Source organism: Balaenoptera borealis (genome assembly GCF_965194805.1).
Source record: "Balaenoptera borealis genome assembly, chromosome: 4".
NCBI classification, from domain to species: Eukaryota; Metazoa; Chordata; class Mammalia; order Artiodactyla; family Balaenopteridae; genus Balaenoptera; species Balaenoptera borealis.
Genome location: NC_138861.1, coordinates 87,424,872 through 87,438,814, shown reverse-complemented (window position 1 = coordinate 87,438,814; position 13,943 = coordinate 87,424,872). Strand labels below are relative to the sequence as shown.

The window sequence follows — 13,943 nt, the reverse complement described above, 5'->3', positions numbered from 1 at the left end:
CCTGATTGCATAATATCTCCTAATATTTCATTAGCCAAAGCAAGTCATAGAGCTCAAAGTTAGACAGAGAGATACATATATTGTTATATATAGTGTTTGTTATACACTATTATCACAGCAATAGCTGACTAATACATATCCTTCAAAGAAAAGGATATGGTTATAGTATTGATATATATAAGACATAGAGGTAAGGTCCTTTTTTCCTTAGGTTTAGGCCTTTATTCATCCAACAAATTCTTAATGAGCACTTATTATGTTTCAGATATGGGGACACACACACACACACACACAAACACACACACACATACACACACACACTCTTTTACATTGTCCTCACAGCTATTCTGGAAGGCACAGCAAAGCCACATCACAGAATGTGGACATATAATTCCATTACAGGGAGAGAGTAAAGAGCTGTGAACAATAATCCAATCTGCCACAGGTACCTTCAGTAATAACTGCTAACACACACATATGGCAGGCACTGTTCTAATCACTTTACATATATGAACACATCAGGTTAAAGTGCCTTTTATTTGATGGCTTTAAGGATGGACACAAATGTAGAAGTTTAAAGTGGTTTTTGCTTAGACTTATAGGGTTGTAAAGGAAACTGAAAGTTACGCTTGTGATAACGTTGCAATGGGCACTAAAATTTTAAAATTCTATGTAAAAAAACATACATCATGGAAAGAGTCCAAATATTTTGTATTGTTATTCTAGGAGTTGTATAAGATTATTTCAGTTATTGTTTTAAAATCTTCTAGAAGCTGTATATACCCTTGTGTTTACATCAATAAATATCAATCAGTAAATATTTATTGTATTCCTATTGTATACAAGACTTTACTGTGCTGTACTGTGGGTGTTCCTGCCCTCGGGGAACTTAAGATTTAGCCAGGGGAGAAAGTCATTTCTATGAGGACAGCTAACCATAACTCAAGCCAGTAAGTGCCAACTGCCAAATGGCAGCCGTGGGAACAACAGAGTGCTAAGGAAGACCTGGTCTATGCCTTCATCCTCCTACAAAAATTCTTAAGAGTCCTGTCATTAAAGGGTCCATAAAGAGGAGTCATTGTAAAACCCTGGGTGCCTCCACACACCTATTTATTTGGCTCATGTCCTGTCCACAGGTTTCTTTGTTCCGGACATTCAGAAAGAAATGTGAATTGTCACGTATTGAATCACTTCCTAAGACTCCAAAAGTGTCCTAGAGAAACAGGGAGCAAACTGTGTTACACTTCACTGGTCTGGAGAACATGTTGGCTGTCAATGCTCCTTCCTTTGCTCTATCCTCCATTCTTTATTTCTAGGTATCAAAAAAGAGTGCAGCCCAATAAAAGTAGATGTTTGTTCCAAGTCTTGACACCAATGTTTACAAAACCATTTGCCACCTTATATGTCAGTGTCTTGATTTCTTTGTTTGTTCAAGGGTCCTGAGACGGTTCCTGTCCAAACATGGGGAACTGAAAGAGAATTTGGAAGGTATTTTCCTTTCAAAGCCCTGCTTTTTTTTTTTTTTTTTTTTTGCCAATCCCAAGTCTGAGACAAAGGTAGGGAGAGAGAGGTATACTGTGATTCCTGGAACATAGTACTATGAAAATTTATGTTGGACCTCAAGTTTTTCCTCCTTGAATGATCTCATAGGGATAAGGGATTTTTTTTTTTCATTTTGATTTTTCTCTCAGCCAGTTCATTATTGATTTTAAATATTTTTGTTCAGACACATTATACTTTTCACATTTCTTTTTTTTTTTTAATTGGCCCTTAACTCATATGCAACGCTATATAAAATGGAGGTCAGCTTAAGACCTCAAATTCGTGCAAGTCATAAAACACTTGTGAAGTGGCCCTGGCCTTTTTTGAGCCATGAAATAAGATACCTGTCCAAACACTCCCTAACTCTGGAAAATGGGCTTCACTGACCAAGGTTTCAACTTCCATAGTCAAATTTTTGGATTGAAAGTGTTGAAATATGCCCTTTGAAGGCAAGTAATAATGAATTCATTTGTATTCACTTATTTCCACAGAGCAATCCCCCCTTTAAATTTTGAGACACAAGAGGGAAAATGTGTGCCCATCTCACCTTTGAAGAGTGGTTATGAAGTGTGTGGGTTTAATAATCCCCTTAACCACAAGGCTGCTATTTATAATCTTTCTGTGATTTTATCCACCAGGTTTGCTCATCTACCTCTTTTATGCTTATGACTTGTGTCCTGAAAGCCACAGTGTGCAGAAACCCTCAAGAGGAGCTGGGTTTTCATAGACCATTGTATTACATTGCCCTCTGCCAATCTCTTAGGCCTTTCTCTGCCAGGAAAGGAAGGAGGGAGGGAAGGAGGAGGAAAGAAAGGAAAGATAAGGAGAGAGGAAAGAAGGGGGAGGGAAAACGGAAAGAAGGGAGGTAGAGAGGGAGGGAAAGAGAAAAAGTTGTGTGTGTGTGTGTGTTTTATAATATAAGTGTAAGAACATTCACACAAGCCATAAAAATTGGTTTTTACTTCATCAAAATTGCAAACTTTTTCCACCAAAAGATATGATAAATATGGAAAAACAGGGCACAAATTAGGAGAAAATATTTGCAAACACATACCTGACTAAAGAAAGACCTGAATGTAAAACCTAAAGCTATAAAACTCTCGAAGGAAACATTGGAGAAAATCTTTGTGACCCTGGGTTAAAAGATTTCATAGATACTACACAAAAGCACAATTCATAAGGATTAATGTTGAACTTCATCAAAATAAATAATTTCTGTTTAAAAATACTGTTAAAAGAAGAGCCACAAACTGGGAAAAAATTTACTAATTGCATATCAATAAGAGATTTGTATCTAGAACAAAGAAAGAGTCTTGTAACTCAGTAATAAGAAAAGAAACAATCCCTCCAAAAACAAGTGAAAGATTTGAACAAACTTTTCACCAAAGAAGAGACACAGATGCAAATAAGTATATGAAAAGATGCCCAATATCATTAGTCATTAAATAAATGCAAATTAAAACCATAAGGTACCCCTACATACCTATCAGAATGGCTTAAAAGAAAAATGAACAAACAAAAAGCCTGTAAATACCAAGTGCTGGTGAGGCTTGGGATGGTGCAGCCACTTTGGAAAACAGTTTGGTTATTTCTTATAAAGCTAAACATACACTTACCATGTGACCCAGCAATCCCACTTCTACGTATTTATGAAATGTATATTAAATGAAAACATATGTCCACACCAAACCCAGCTATTTATTCATAATAGCTCAAAATTAAAAGCAACCCAAATGTTTATCAACTCATGAATGGATATACAAATTTTTATGCTATATCCATACTATGAACTGCTAATTCATGCAAGAATATAATTTTAAAATTTGATGCTAAGTTAAAGAAGTCAGATTCAAAAGGTTACACATGATATGATTCTATTTATATGAGAGAAAATAGATCAGTGATTGAGAGTGGAGAAGGGATTGATTACAGAGAGACTCAAGGGAACTTATTTAGGGTGATGGAAAATTTGTATCTTGATTGTGTTGTATATATCTGTCAAAACTCATAACACTATATACTAAAATGTAGTATTTTCTGTATATACAGAATATACCTTAATAAACCTGATTAAAATAATTATCCACCTTTACCATACATTAATAGATGTATTTAACATTAAAAAAAGATAACCAGATCAAATTCAGTATAGAAAGTTTAGAAAATACATTAATAAGCAAGAAAAAATTAATCAACTGCAATTCAGTACCTACAGATGGTCAGTGTTAACAACTTGACGTACATACATTTTTTGATATACATTTTTGTAGCTCACTTTGATTTCTTAACATATTTACACATTTCTCTACACTATCACTTCCCATGGCTGCATGACATTCTGTTGTATGAACATACTACAGATTATTTAATGAATTCTCTATTACTGGACATTTAAGTAATACGTAATTTGTTATTTTCATAAGTAGAGCTGCAATAAGCATTCTCATATATATATTTGTGGATAAGCATGATTTATTTCTTTAGGATAAATTCCTAGGCATGACACTGCTGGTTCAAAGGAAAGCCATATTTTTAGGGATATTGATATAGGTGTCATCAAATTGCCCTGCAGAGAGTTTGCACCAATTTCCACAAGTTTATTTTTAAGCTCTCTTTATTCTATCCCCATTTCACAACCTTCCTCATCTTGCCCTCTCTTAACAGAAAAATTCTAGCCAATAAACAAAGTATAAGAGGACTTCATGAAGGGCTGCACGTAGAGAAAGGGGATGATGGAAAAGAATCATATCATTGCTTCCGGTCCTCCCCCACCTCCTCCTGCCCTCTTCATTTCCCATGTGTTGGAGCTTATTTTTTCTCCACCAGATAAAGTTAATTTATTAGTTAATAATTCATTTTTCTCACAGATAACTTTAGTTACCAAACTAAGGGGTCTGAAATTCAATGGAAAAAGAAAATCAACCTCACATTTAATTTTAGCTAATGTGTGATTATTTCTGATCAGCGTTTTGTGTATTGAAAACCTTGTGTAGAGGCCCCATCCTGACTGCAGGGACTTTGAGAGGTTTGAGACCCCAGGCCTGGGCCCTGGGTCTGATGGAAACAACCTTTGACCAGGAATAAGGGGCCCCGAGTTCAGGGACCACCCTGTCGCTGGCCTGTGCTGAGCTCTGATCATATCACCTCACCTTCCTGTGGCCTCCTGTGCTCACTCATTACTTTAATGAGATATAATAATGTCCCTCCTACCTTTTGTTGTGAGGATAAAATTGGATGATGCTTCTGAAAGCCCCTCGAAATATTATCAGAAGTGTTTCGAACACACACGTGACTATTTCCTATTTTTCGTTGTGATAACACTGGTGAACAGTCCCGACAGGACCAGCTGCAGGCCCTCAAGCCTATTCAATACCCCGCACCCTGGAGAGATGAGCTGAGCCCTCCCTCCCCTCGCTGGGCCTCGGGTCTCACCTGTGGTGCTGTGGGGGGGTGTTCTCCCAGAGGTCCTCTCTGACCAGCCTCTCAGATACATTCCTATTATTATTTTTCAGAGTTTGGTCTTTGTCCTGCAGATGTCTAGGAGCTGTTCTGATTACACTTAGGGGAGCTGGAGGGACAGCAAGTTCAGATCTGCAGCGGTAGCAGCGGGAGAAGAATCAGGGGGTGCCTATAGGTTATCTATTTGCTCCCAGCCCCACCCCCCACCCTCCTGGCTCTGCACGGTGTCCCGGCAATTACGTTTCCCAGGCCCCTTTGCCATTTGGCTTCCATTTGGACGGGGCTCTTGGAAGGCACTGGCAGAAGCCTGGTGGGAGGGAGTGGGGGAGAAGCCAGGGTATTTTCACTCCCCTTCGGCCTATGGCAGCATCTCACTTAGAGGCTGCATTTCTCCATTTCCTCTGTGGGAGAGCCCCTCCAAACATTCCAGCTCCTGCCATGTTTCAGCCCTGGTTGCACAGTGCCAGTCTTCGGGCTCTGGCCACCCTACCTCCTTCCCACATCAGCAGCTTCCTGCACATGCTAATCTTTGAATTGCCTAAGTTCTCCTGTTGGCCTCTTGACTCTTCTTTTGCAAACCAATCCCCTGTGTTCAGTTCCCACTTTTGGAAACGCCTAGAATGGCTTCTTTTATTCTGACTGAACTCTGATGGATACAGAGGAGAACAGTAGTGGATAGCAGTTCAGCTCAACAGGCATCGATTACAAACTTAGGGAGCAGGTCCAGCCTCCTGGCAAGACAAGCACTTAACATGGACAATTTCCCCATACTGTGGTACTAAGTGCAGCACAGGGGTGGGCATGGGTCTGAAGGGAGACCGGTGACAAGGCAATTGTCACTGCAGTGGTCCAGACAAGACACTCTAAGAGCTTGAATAAAGGCAGTGGTGGGTGATCAGAGAAAGCACTTGATGATCAATTCGATGTGAAAGACTAAGGAAAAGAGGGGCTGAGAAAGATCCCCAGGTGGCTGATTTTGCTTTCACTACCTCTAGAGAGTGAACTTCTCTCCATCCTTCAAAATACAGTTCAAAAGCTACCTCCACCATGATATCTCCCAGGGGAAATTCTTTTTCCTGTCTCTGTGCTTTCATAGCACTTCGTCTCTTCACAGCTTCAGCACCCTTCCCACTTCTCTTATATCCTAACAAATTGCCTGTAAGAGGATCTGGCACTTACAAAGCACTTACTATGTGCCAGAAAAGTATTAACCTGTTCATCACTTTGTTCTCACAACAACCCTACAAGGTGGGAGCTATTACTATTCTCTGTTTTGCAGATGAGGAAACTGAGTCAGGGAGAGATTTAATGATTTGCACAAGGATACACAGCTAGAGCCAGAAATTGGTATATCTTCAGGGTTTATGCTCTTAACCATCATATCACATAACTCCCTCTATAGTATATCTCTATGTACAATATTTTTACTGTTTTCCTACAGAGGAATATTAAGGTTCTCAGAAAGCTGGTTTGGGGTATTAAGAAGCACAAACTCATCCATTTCAGTTTCTTGAACACTCCAGGTCTTTGCACATGCTGTTCCCTTGCCAAGAACATGTTCCCTGTGCTTTGCACGGTGGCCTCTGCTCATTCTTCAGTTCAGGTTTCAGTACTACTCCCTGAGTGAGATCCTCCCTGCCTGGCTAATAAACCAGACCCTGTGCCCCTGCCTTGTTGTTCTCTATCACGAAACCCCTTCCATTTCCTTCAGAGCACATTGTTCAAGTTATTCACTTATTTGTTTGTTTACTTGCATAGTTTCTACCTCTCCCAACTAGACTAAAAAGTCCAAGAAGAGAGAACACATATCTGCTGTACTCACCACTGGTTGCTCAGGGCCCCTCAGGGGCCCTAGCACATAGTAGGAACTCAATAAATGAGGAAGGATGGTGTCTTCTCACCAAAGTACATAAAACTTGTTCTCACTCTCATACGACACAATTGTGAAGAATTTATTCTGAGCATGAATTAGATGGAAGGAGCGATCAGGCAGAAATTAAGAAATGGGAGTTTTAAAAGACATCCCAAACGGGGGATTAAGAGGTACAAACTATTATGTATAAAATAAGATACAAGGATGTATTGCACAACACAGGGAATATAGCCACTATTTTATAATAACTATAAATGGAGAATAACATTTAAATCTTGTGAATCACTATATTGTACACCTGTAACATAATATGGTATATCAACTATACTTCAATAAAAAATAAATTTAAAAAATTATAGATAAAAAATTGAAAAGATAAAAACAAACAAACAAAAAGCTCTGAAATGTCCTAAAGGCAAGAAAAGGATAATATTAACAAATTGTTCTCAAAGAGAGTAGTGCTGGTGAACTAATCAATGGAATATACAATTTCCCTTCAAAAAATGACTAAAAGTCTGCTTGGCCTGAATTTGCTCCTGTTTTGCTATCACTTTCTTATCTGAGAAGAACCCCGCCCACATCTCAGTTTGCCTGAGCTGTGCATGCTTTTTCAAAAATTCCCTTCACACCCTGACTCAGGCTCTGGGCGAGATGCTGTGGAAAACCAAGATGTCAGAGAACAAAGGGTGAGTTTCACCGTTAAGTCATGAAGCCCCTGAATTTAACATGTTTGACTGCAAGTATAAATTTTGCAATTTTGAGATGAATGATGTGCTGCTTAACCTGAAAGCTAATTATAGCAAGAAGGCTGTATGCTACCAAATGCTTGTCACTGAGTTAGGAAATCAGCATACACAGGCCCTGCTTTTGCTCAGGGATTATGACATGTATCCATGAAACAGGTAACCTCCAAAATTACAAGATACCAACAGCTTTTGAATTTTCAGCTGAAGAACTTTAATGTTTTAAATAATTCTGTTCTTTTGCGTAATATATCCTACTTTAGGAACTGTCATCTGGCTAATAATAGTACAAAACCTGAAGTAGGAAAAGGATTTTTAAAAAATTATTTAACTAGGTGAAGAAAATACTGACAAGATATAAGGGAAAGCAGTTTGGCAATTCTCCTAGGGGTCCTTGTTCAATCAGCAAGTATTTGTCAGTAGTGTGATCATGTCAGAATATGCTACAGATGAATTCATATCCATGTTTCTCTAGCCCTTGGAAGCCCATTTTACAGACTAGAAAACTAAGGCATAGAGAAGCTGAGTACTTCAGAAGGTCATCCAACACCTGGCTACTCAGAGAGTAATCCCTGGACCAGTAGCATTTACCTGGGAACTTTTTAGAAATGCAGAATCTCAGGGCCCCCAAGACCTACTGAATCAGATCCACATTTAAATAACATCTCCCGGTGATTTGGATACTCAGTCAAGTTTGAGAGACACCAGTTTGGTAAACCATGCTGGAGGTGGTATTGCCATCCTTATCTTTTGGCTTGATTAGACTGCCCCACCTTGGGTCTTGGTTGAGATGTCACCTCCCCAGGGAAGCTTCCCATGACTTTCTTAATTACATTAGTTGTCTTTGCCATGTGATTTCAGAACACTCTACACTTTCCTAGTCGTAGAAATTGTCACATTTTATTGCCAAGCAGGGCAGACAGTCAATTACGATAAACTCAGTGAGGACCAGGACCATATATGCCTGTCCCCAGGTGCTCAAATGCTCACTGGATACCCCAAAGAGGGCCATGCATCCAGAGGTATCTTCTTCCCCAAAATGGTTTCATTGCAAAAACACCGAGCCCATCTCTGTATTTAAGATGACCATTTGAACCTGGTCTTTGAACGGTCTCCAGTTAAGGGCTCCAGGGCAATCTGTAATATTGTCACTTCCCTTTAAAGCCCTAGCCTGCCATTTATGAGGTCTAGTTAATGAACTTCAACAGATGGTAATAACCACACCTCAAGTATCATCTCAATAAAATGCAGTAATTAGGACAGCACCTTTCCTAATTACCACAGTCCACAGGGCACAGCCTCGGGGAACAAACAAGCCCTTCTCTGCCAGCTCTTCCTAGTCTCTCGCCAATTTACAGAGTGGTCCTGTGTCTTCCTGCTAAATAAACTGTGTTGTGGATTGGAAATGAATTGTTGCCTCTCTTTCAATGATGTTTGAAGTTCTGGGTACAACAGTATTTGCAGTCATCAGAGGTCACCTCGCCAGTGGCTAATTTATGGGTTGTTGCAGGGGGTACAGGCCCTGAGGAAGCAGTTTGCAAATGTCCTACACACATACTCTCTCACACAGACACACACACACACACACACAGGGTCATGGAAGATGTGTGAATTGGCTTTGGAGGCTTTCTAGCTCTTCTAAGCAAAGTGGTCAGTTCTTCTCCATCTGCTTTTTAAAGTTTCCCTGGGATTAAGGCAGCTCAGGATCTAAGGTGAATTTATTTCCAAAGTCTCCTTCCCATGTTAGTCTGGTTCCTACATAAAACTTTTCTTGAAGATTGGAAGACAAAGGGTACAAATAATGGTATACAGGAAATGGAGACAGCCATGGTATGAAATGGGAGTAAATTTATACCATCTCAGGGGACACAGGATTGATGGGGAGGGGGCAGTGGGGCTGAATTTTCAGGTGAAAAATCTGTATTGAAAAGTAGAGAGAAGTGCTTGAAGGTAAAAGTTTAAAGAGTAAATTTGAGTGGCTCTAAAAGATACTACCTAGGTGGGTTATGAAACTACATTTCTAGAAATTCCTTTAGAAAAGAGAGTATTCTCTGGATTAGTTTAATTCTCTCTAGAGGCAAAAGAATGGGTGGCATAACCATTAGGGGGATACTTTAATTTTTTTTCTTTTTCAATTCTCTGATTTCCCTTTCTGGCAGTATCTGAAAAGGTCATGATTTTGGCCCCCTGCTTTTTACTAGTCAAAATTCTTTAGAAGATTCACCTTCTCCATAAAGCCTTTGTAAATGAACTAGAAATAGATTTCAAAGTTTATTGTTTTTCTGAAGGAAGAGAGGGCAACTGACATTTCATGAGGGCCTCCAAAGTGCCAGCTCAGTCTAGGCTCCTTGGTTTATGTCATCAGATCTTCACGACAGCTCTGTCTATCTATGTATTCAGTATATTTCATCTATTTTTCAGATGTGAAAAGTTTAGAAAGATTAAAGCATTTACCTACGTCTAAGCAAATTAACTCAAATAATTAACCCTAAAACTTATATAATTAACTTGAAAACTCATACTCTTTTCCTTATTTCACACTGCTTCTAAACTTGCCCCCCGCTTTTTATGGCATGCACATAGACAGACATGCAGACAGACAGACACATAAGACCTAGCCTCAATGTCGAACAAGATATAAATATTTTTATTTGTACCTATATTAGATATCTGTACTATTTATAGCAACCATTTTTAAGCTTTCTATGATTGGGCTCAAATGTTGAGAGTATATATATCTATCTAAACACACACACACACACATATATGTATATATATATATTTATTTATTTAATGACACTGTAAATTCCTCAAGGGAAGGGACCAACATTTTCATTCGTTTCTATTCCCCCTCCCAGCAGGCCCCCTGGCTCTAGTACATACAGTGCTTACACTCAGTAGACGTTAGTACATGTTTGATAACCAACTGAGAACGAGGGACCTATCTATTGAATTTGCTTTTTCATTAGTCTTCAAAAATCCTGGCAAGGAAGCACATGAGAGAGTGTCCCATTTATAAAGGCATCTGTCCCACTACAGATGCCTAGTCTGGCATCAAAACTGCTCTTTTAGAAATTGTTTCCCAACTGGTGTTCCATTTTAGAAACAGGAATATCCTAAAAGGAACTGGAAGTCTTTGTCAACAGCTGGGATATGGATGGGTACCGTGACCTGACCTTGTCAAAGTCCTTTCAAAGCTATGAGATTGTAATGCAGGATGAGTCAGGACAGGAACTAATGCCAGTGATGTCAGGCTGAGCCATTTCTTGGATTTGAATATTATACTGGCAGCCTATGCTCTGTTTTCCATATCTTACAGGATATGCAATTGGCTATTAACTAGATTTTAAAATATTTTTCTTATGTTATCATGTTAGATTTTTTTGTTAGCCTGTCATGAATTTAAACAAGTGCATTAGTTAGTGTCCTAGCAGGAAAAAGGGAGTATATGCAAATGGGGTAAATAAGAGGAGTGCATTAAAAGGACAATTTACCAAGGAGCAGGCAGAGTTAAGGGAAACTGACCAGGATGGAGCAGGAACCAGGATGGATTAGCAACCTTGGGGAGCAGGTACCACACTTGGCCTGAAGGGGCAAGAAGAAAGATTGGTCACTAGAACCTGGAGGAAATCACTGTGTACAGAGGGCCACTGTGACCTTCAAGTTGCAACAGGCAGCAACCTTGAAAGGAATGAGCTGGGGAAATCAATACTTTGACCTCACTCTTTTCCTTCCCTTTTATTTCTCCCATTTGTTGGACCCAACCCAGAAGGCAAGGGACTCCTGAAGCAGTTCAGACAAGTCAGCCTTTCCAACCACAGGGCAGCAAGAAGAAGGGCAGGAACAGACCTGTGGGCACACGGAAATGTCCAGTGAAGCAGCATTCCTCAAATCTTCTTGTTTGGAAACTCTCTCTCCTGGATGTTAAGAAGTGTTCTTTAGGAATAATAGAGAGGGTTGAGCGAGAGGATAAGTTTGGAGAATACTGAGTTAAATGAAGTTAAACAGATCTTTTTACTTAGGACTTCTTAGGAGCTCTGAAATGTACATTATGGTTCTTTAATGGACCACGCTTAGTTGGTCCATCAGTTTAATGGGCCATACGATTTACCAAACTTAGTTGGCCATGACCATGGATCCTTTACTTTAAAAGTATCTCACAGCTCTTGCATCATCAAGAACTTGCTTTAGTTTAAAACCTATTGATTAAAAGCAAAAGCAAAAAAAAAAAAAAAGACTGAAAGGATAATACGGAAGTTGATGTTGCTAAGTTACAGGCAACAATCCAATTTTTAACAGTCAATGAAAAGTGACTCCAAACCAAAGGGGAACACACCTTGTATTTAACTAGTCGGTGTTTGGCTTTGCCATGCAGGAGTGAGAGGTCTGATGTAAAGGAGGCCACCAAGTCCCATGACATCAGCCCCCACGTGGGTCCAGCTGGTGATGGTGTCACTCTCTTCTTTTCTTCTAAAACTATGGAAAATGCCAGTTGCCTCTCAAGACCACCCACAGTTGCCCTATCACCCTCTGCACGTGATAGGGCAACTGTGGGTGGCCTTGTCTGCACTTGACAATAGGACTGCCTGATTCTCAAACCAGCGTGGGCTGGACCGGTCATCCAGTTAACTCATTTTGGTTTTCTGTATCATTCAGCTCTCTGAGACACAGTATGGTAAAACCAACCAACCAACCAACCAACCAACGTCTTATCTTGCTGATTGATCACCAACTGCATAAATAGTAGTTTCCTTGCTAACGTTACTAACAATCCTCTATTCATCTATAGCTTTTTACCACTTTTAAAGATTCCCACATATTTTCTTCTATAAGCATTACAACAGCTCTGGGGCATGACTGTGGCTCTTTACCAGCAGGGAAACCAAGTCTCAGGAGAGCGAAGTGATTTACACAAGGTCACTTGGCAACGTTGGAAATGGAAACTGGGTCTTTGGATCCCTAAATTGATGCTTTCCCTATCTTGTTGTCTATATAATGTGAGGAGGAGAATTGCTATTTAAAACACAAAGCACCTAAGGGATACTGCATACATTCAGACAAGAGAATCTACCTCTGTAGTGTCCCCTTTCTCTCACAGAGACTAGAGGGAGATAGAAAAGAAAGGTCACATTTCAAAACTTATTTCTACTCTTTGTTGCTGCTAAGAGGGTAGCACCCGGAGTGGACTACCCGGGGCTTGGCAGGGCACAGTAATGACTCTTCAGTTATGCAGTGGAGTGGAGGGAGAGTAGAGATCAATTCATCTGCTTTAAAGAGTGAGGAGAACTGAGTTTGAGGGAGAGAAGAAAACAAAGAGTGGTAGTGGGAGAACAGAAAATAAGGAAGTCTAGAGCAAGATTAAGGGGACAAAGACACACAGTGGAGGATTTACTAGTAATGACACAGAAGGATTTACAAGAAGAGGAAGGTCCATTGTTCAACTTGAAGATGTTTAGAGTTTTGGTGCCATAATTCTTTTTTGAGCCTCAAACTGAAGCCTTTCATGGATGGTGTTCTTGGAGAAATCAAGGGAGAAATCTGTGTGCCCTCACATGGGGTAGCCCATGGACAATGGCAAGGTAACTTGTTCACTGGACTAATTCAGGCAAAAGATGCTCACAGATTGAAGTGATGGGGGGGTGGTGGGAAGAGAAGACCCAGAGAACCTTTTCATAACCCCAAGAATCCCCAGAGGATTTGGAGGTACAAGTGCGACCACTAGGTGTGGGATGGAGTTGAACAATTTTGTTGGCTCCCCAAACAGCCAAATACTCTGACATTGGGGTTCTTGCTACATGTCTCCCAGCTGTCCCAACACAGTGGTTTGCTTTTCTCAGAGGAATTCCTGGCTCCCAGGTGCCTACTTTTCAGGCCTCGAGCATTCAAGGTCTCTCTTCATATTCTCGTCAGCCACTGGGTAACTGCAAGAAACCCCCAGTTTCTACTTCACACTCCTGACTCCAAAAGCCCTTTATGTTGTGATACCTGCAGTTACAGGAAGCTGTTTGTTTGTTTATTATAACTGCTCAGCCTCAGCTGACCTGGGCAGGGCTCCCAAACACCGAAGGGAGTTGGCCTACTTTACAAGAATACCACACCTATCAGTAGCCCATTTCCTGGTGATTCCCAGAAAGCACTGACTCTGCACACTGGGTGTGACCCCAGGATTCCACACTGTTCCGGAGATGCTCACTGGCTACTTACCTGTCCTCTGCCCTGTTTTGGTGCCTACTTTTCTCCACTATTCATTTCTCCCATTTGGTTAAGATCTGGTCGGCATCACACAGGAACACACAGTACCCAGCAACATGTGAGCACAGAGAGGA

At 40.3% G+C, this 13,943-nt stretch overlaps 1 long non-coding RNA gene across 1 annotated transcript in view; it reads right to left on the bottom strand.

Moving 5' to 3' along the window:
* LOC309628118 overlaps nt 1–13,943 on the bottom strand; it is a 25,070-nt gene extending 11,127 nt beyond the window's left edge. The window contains exon 1 of the long non-coding RNA XR_014244179.1: nt 2–13,943. This is a non-coding gene — a long non-coding RNA (uncharacterized lncRNA). The remainder of the gene's footprint in view (nt 1) is intronic.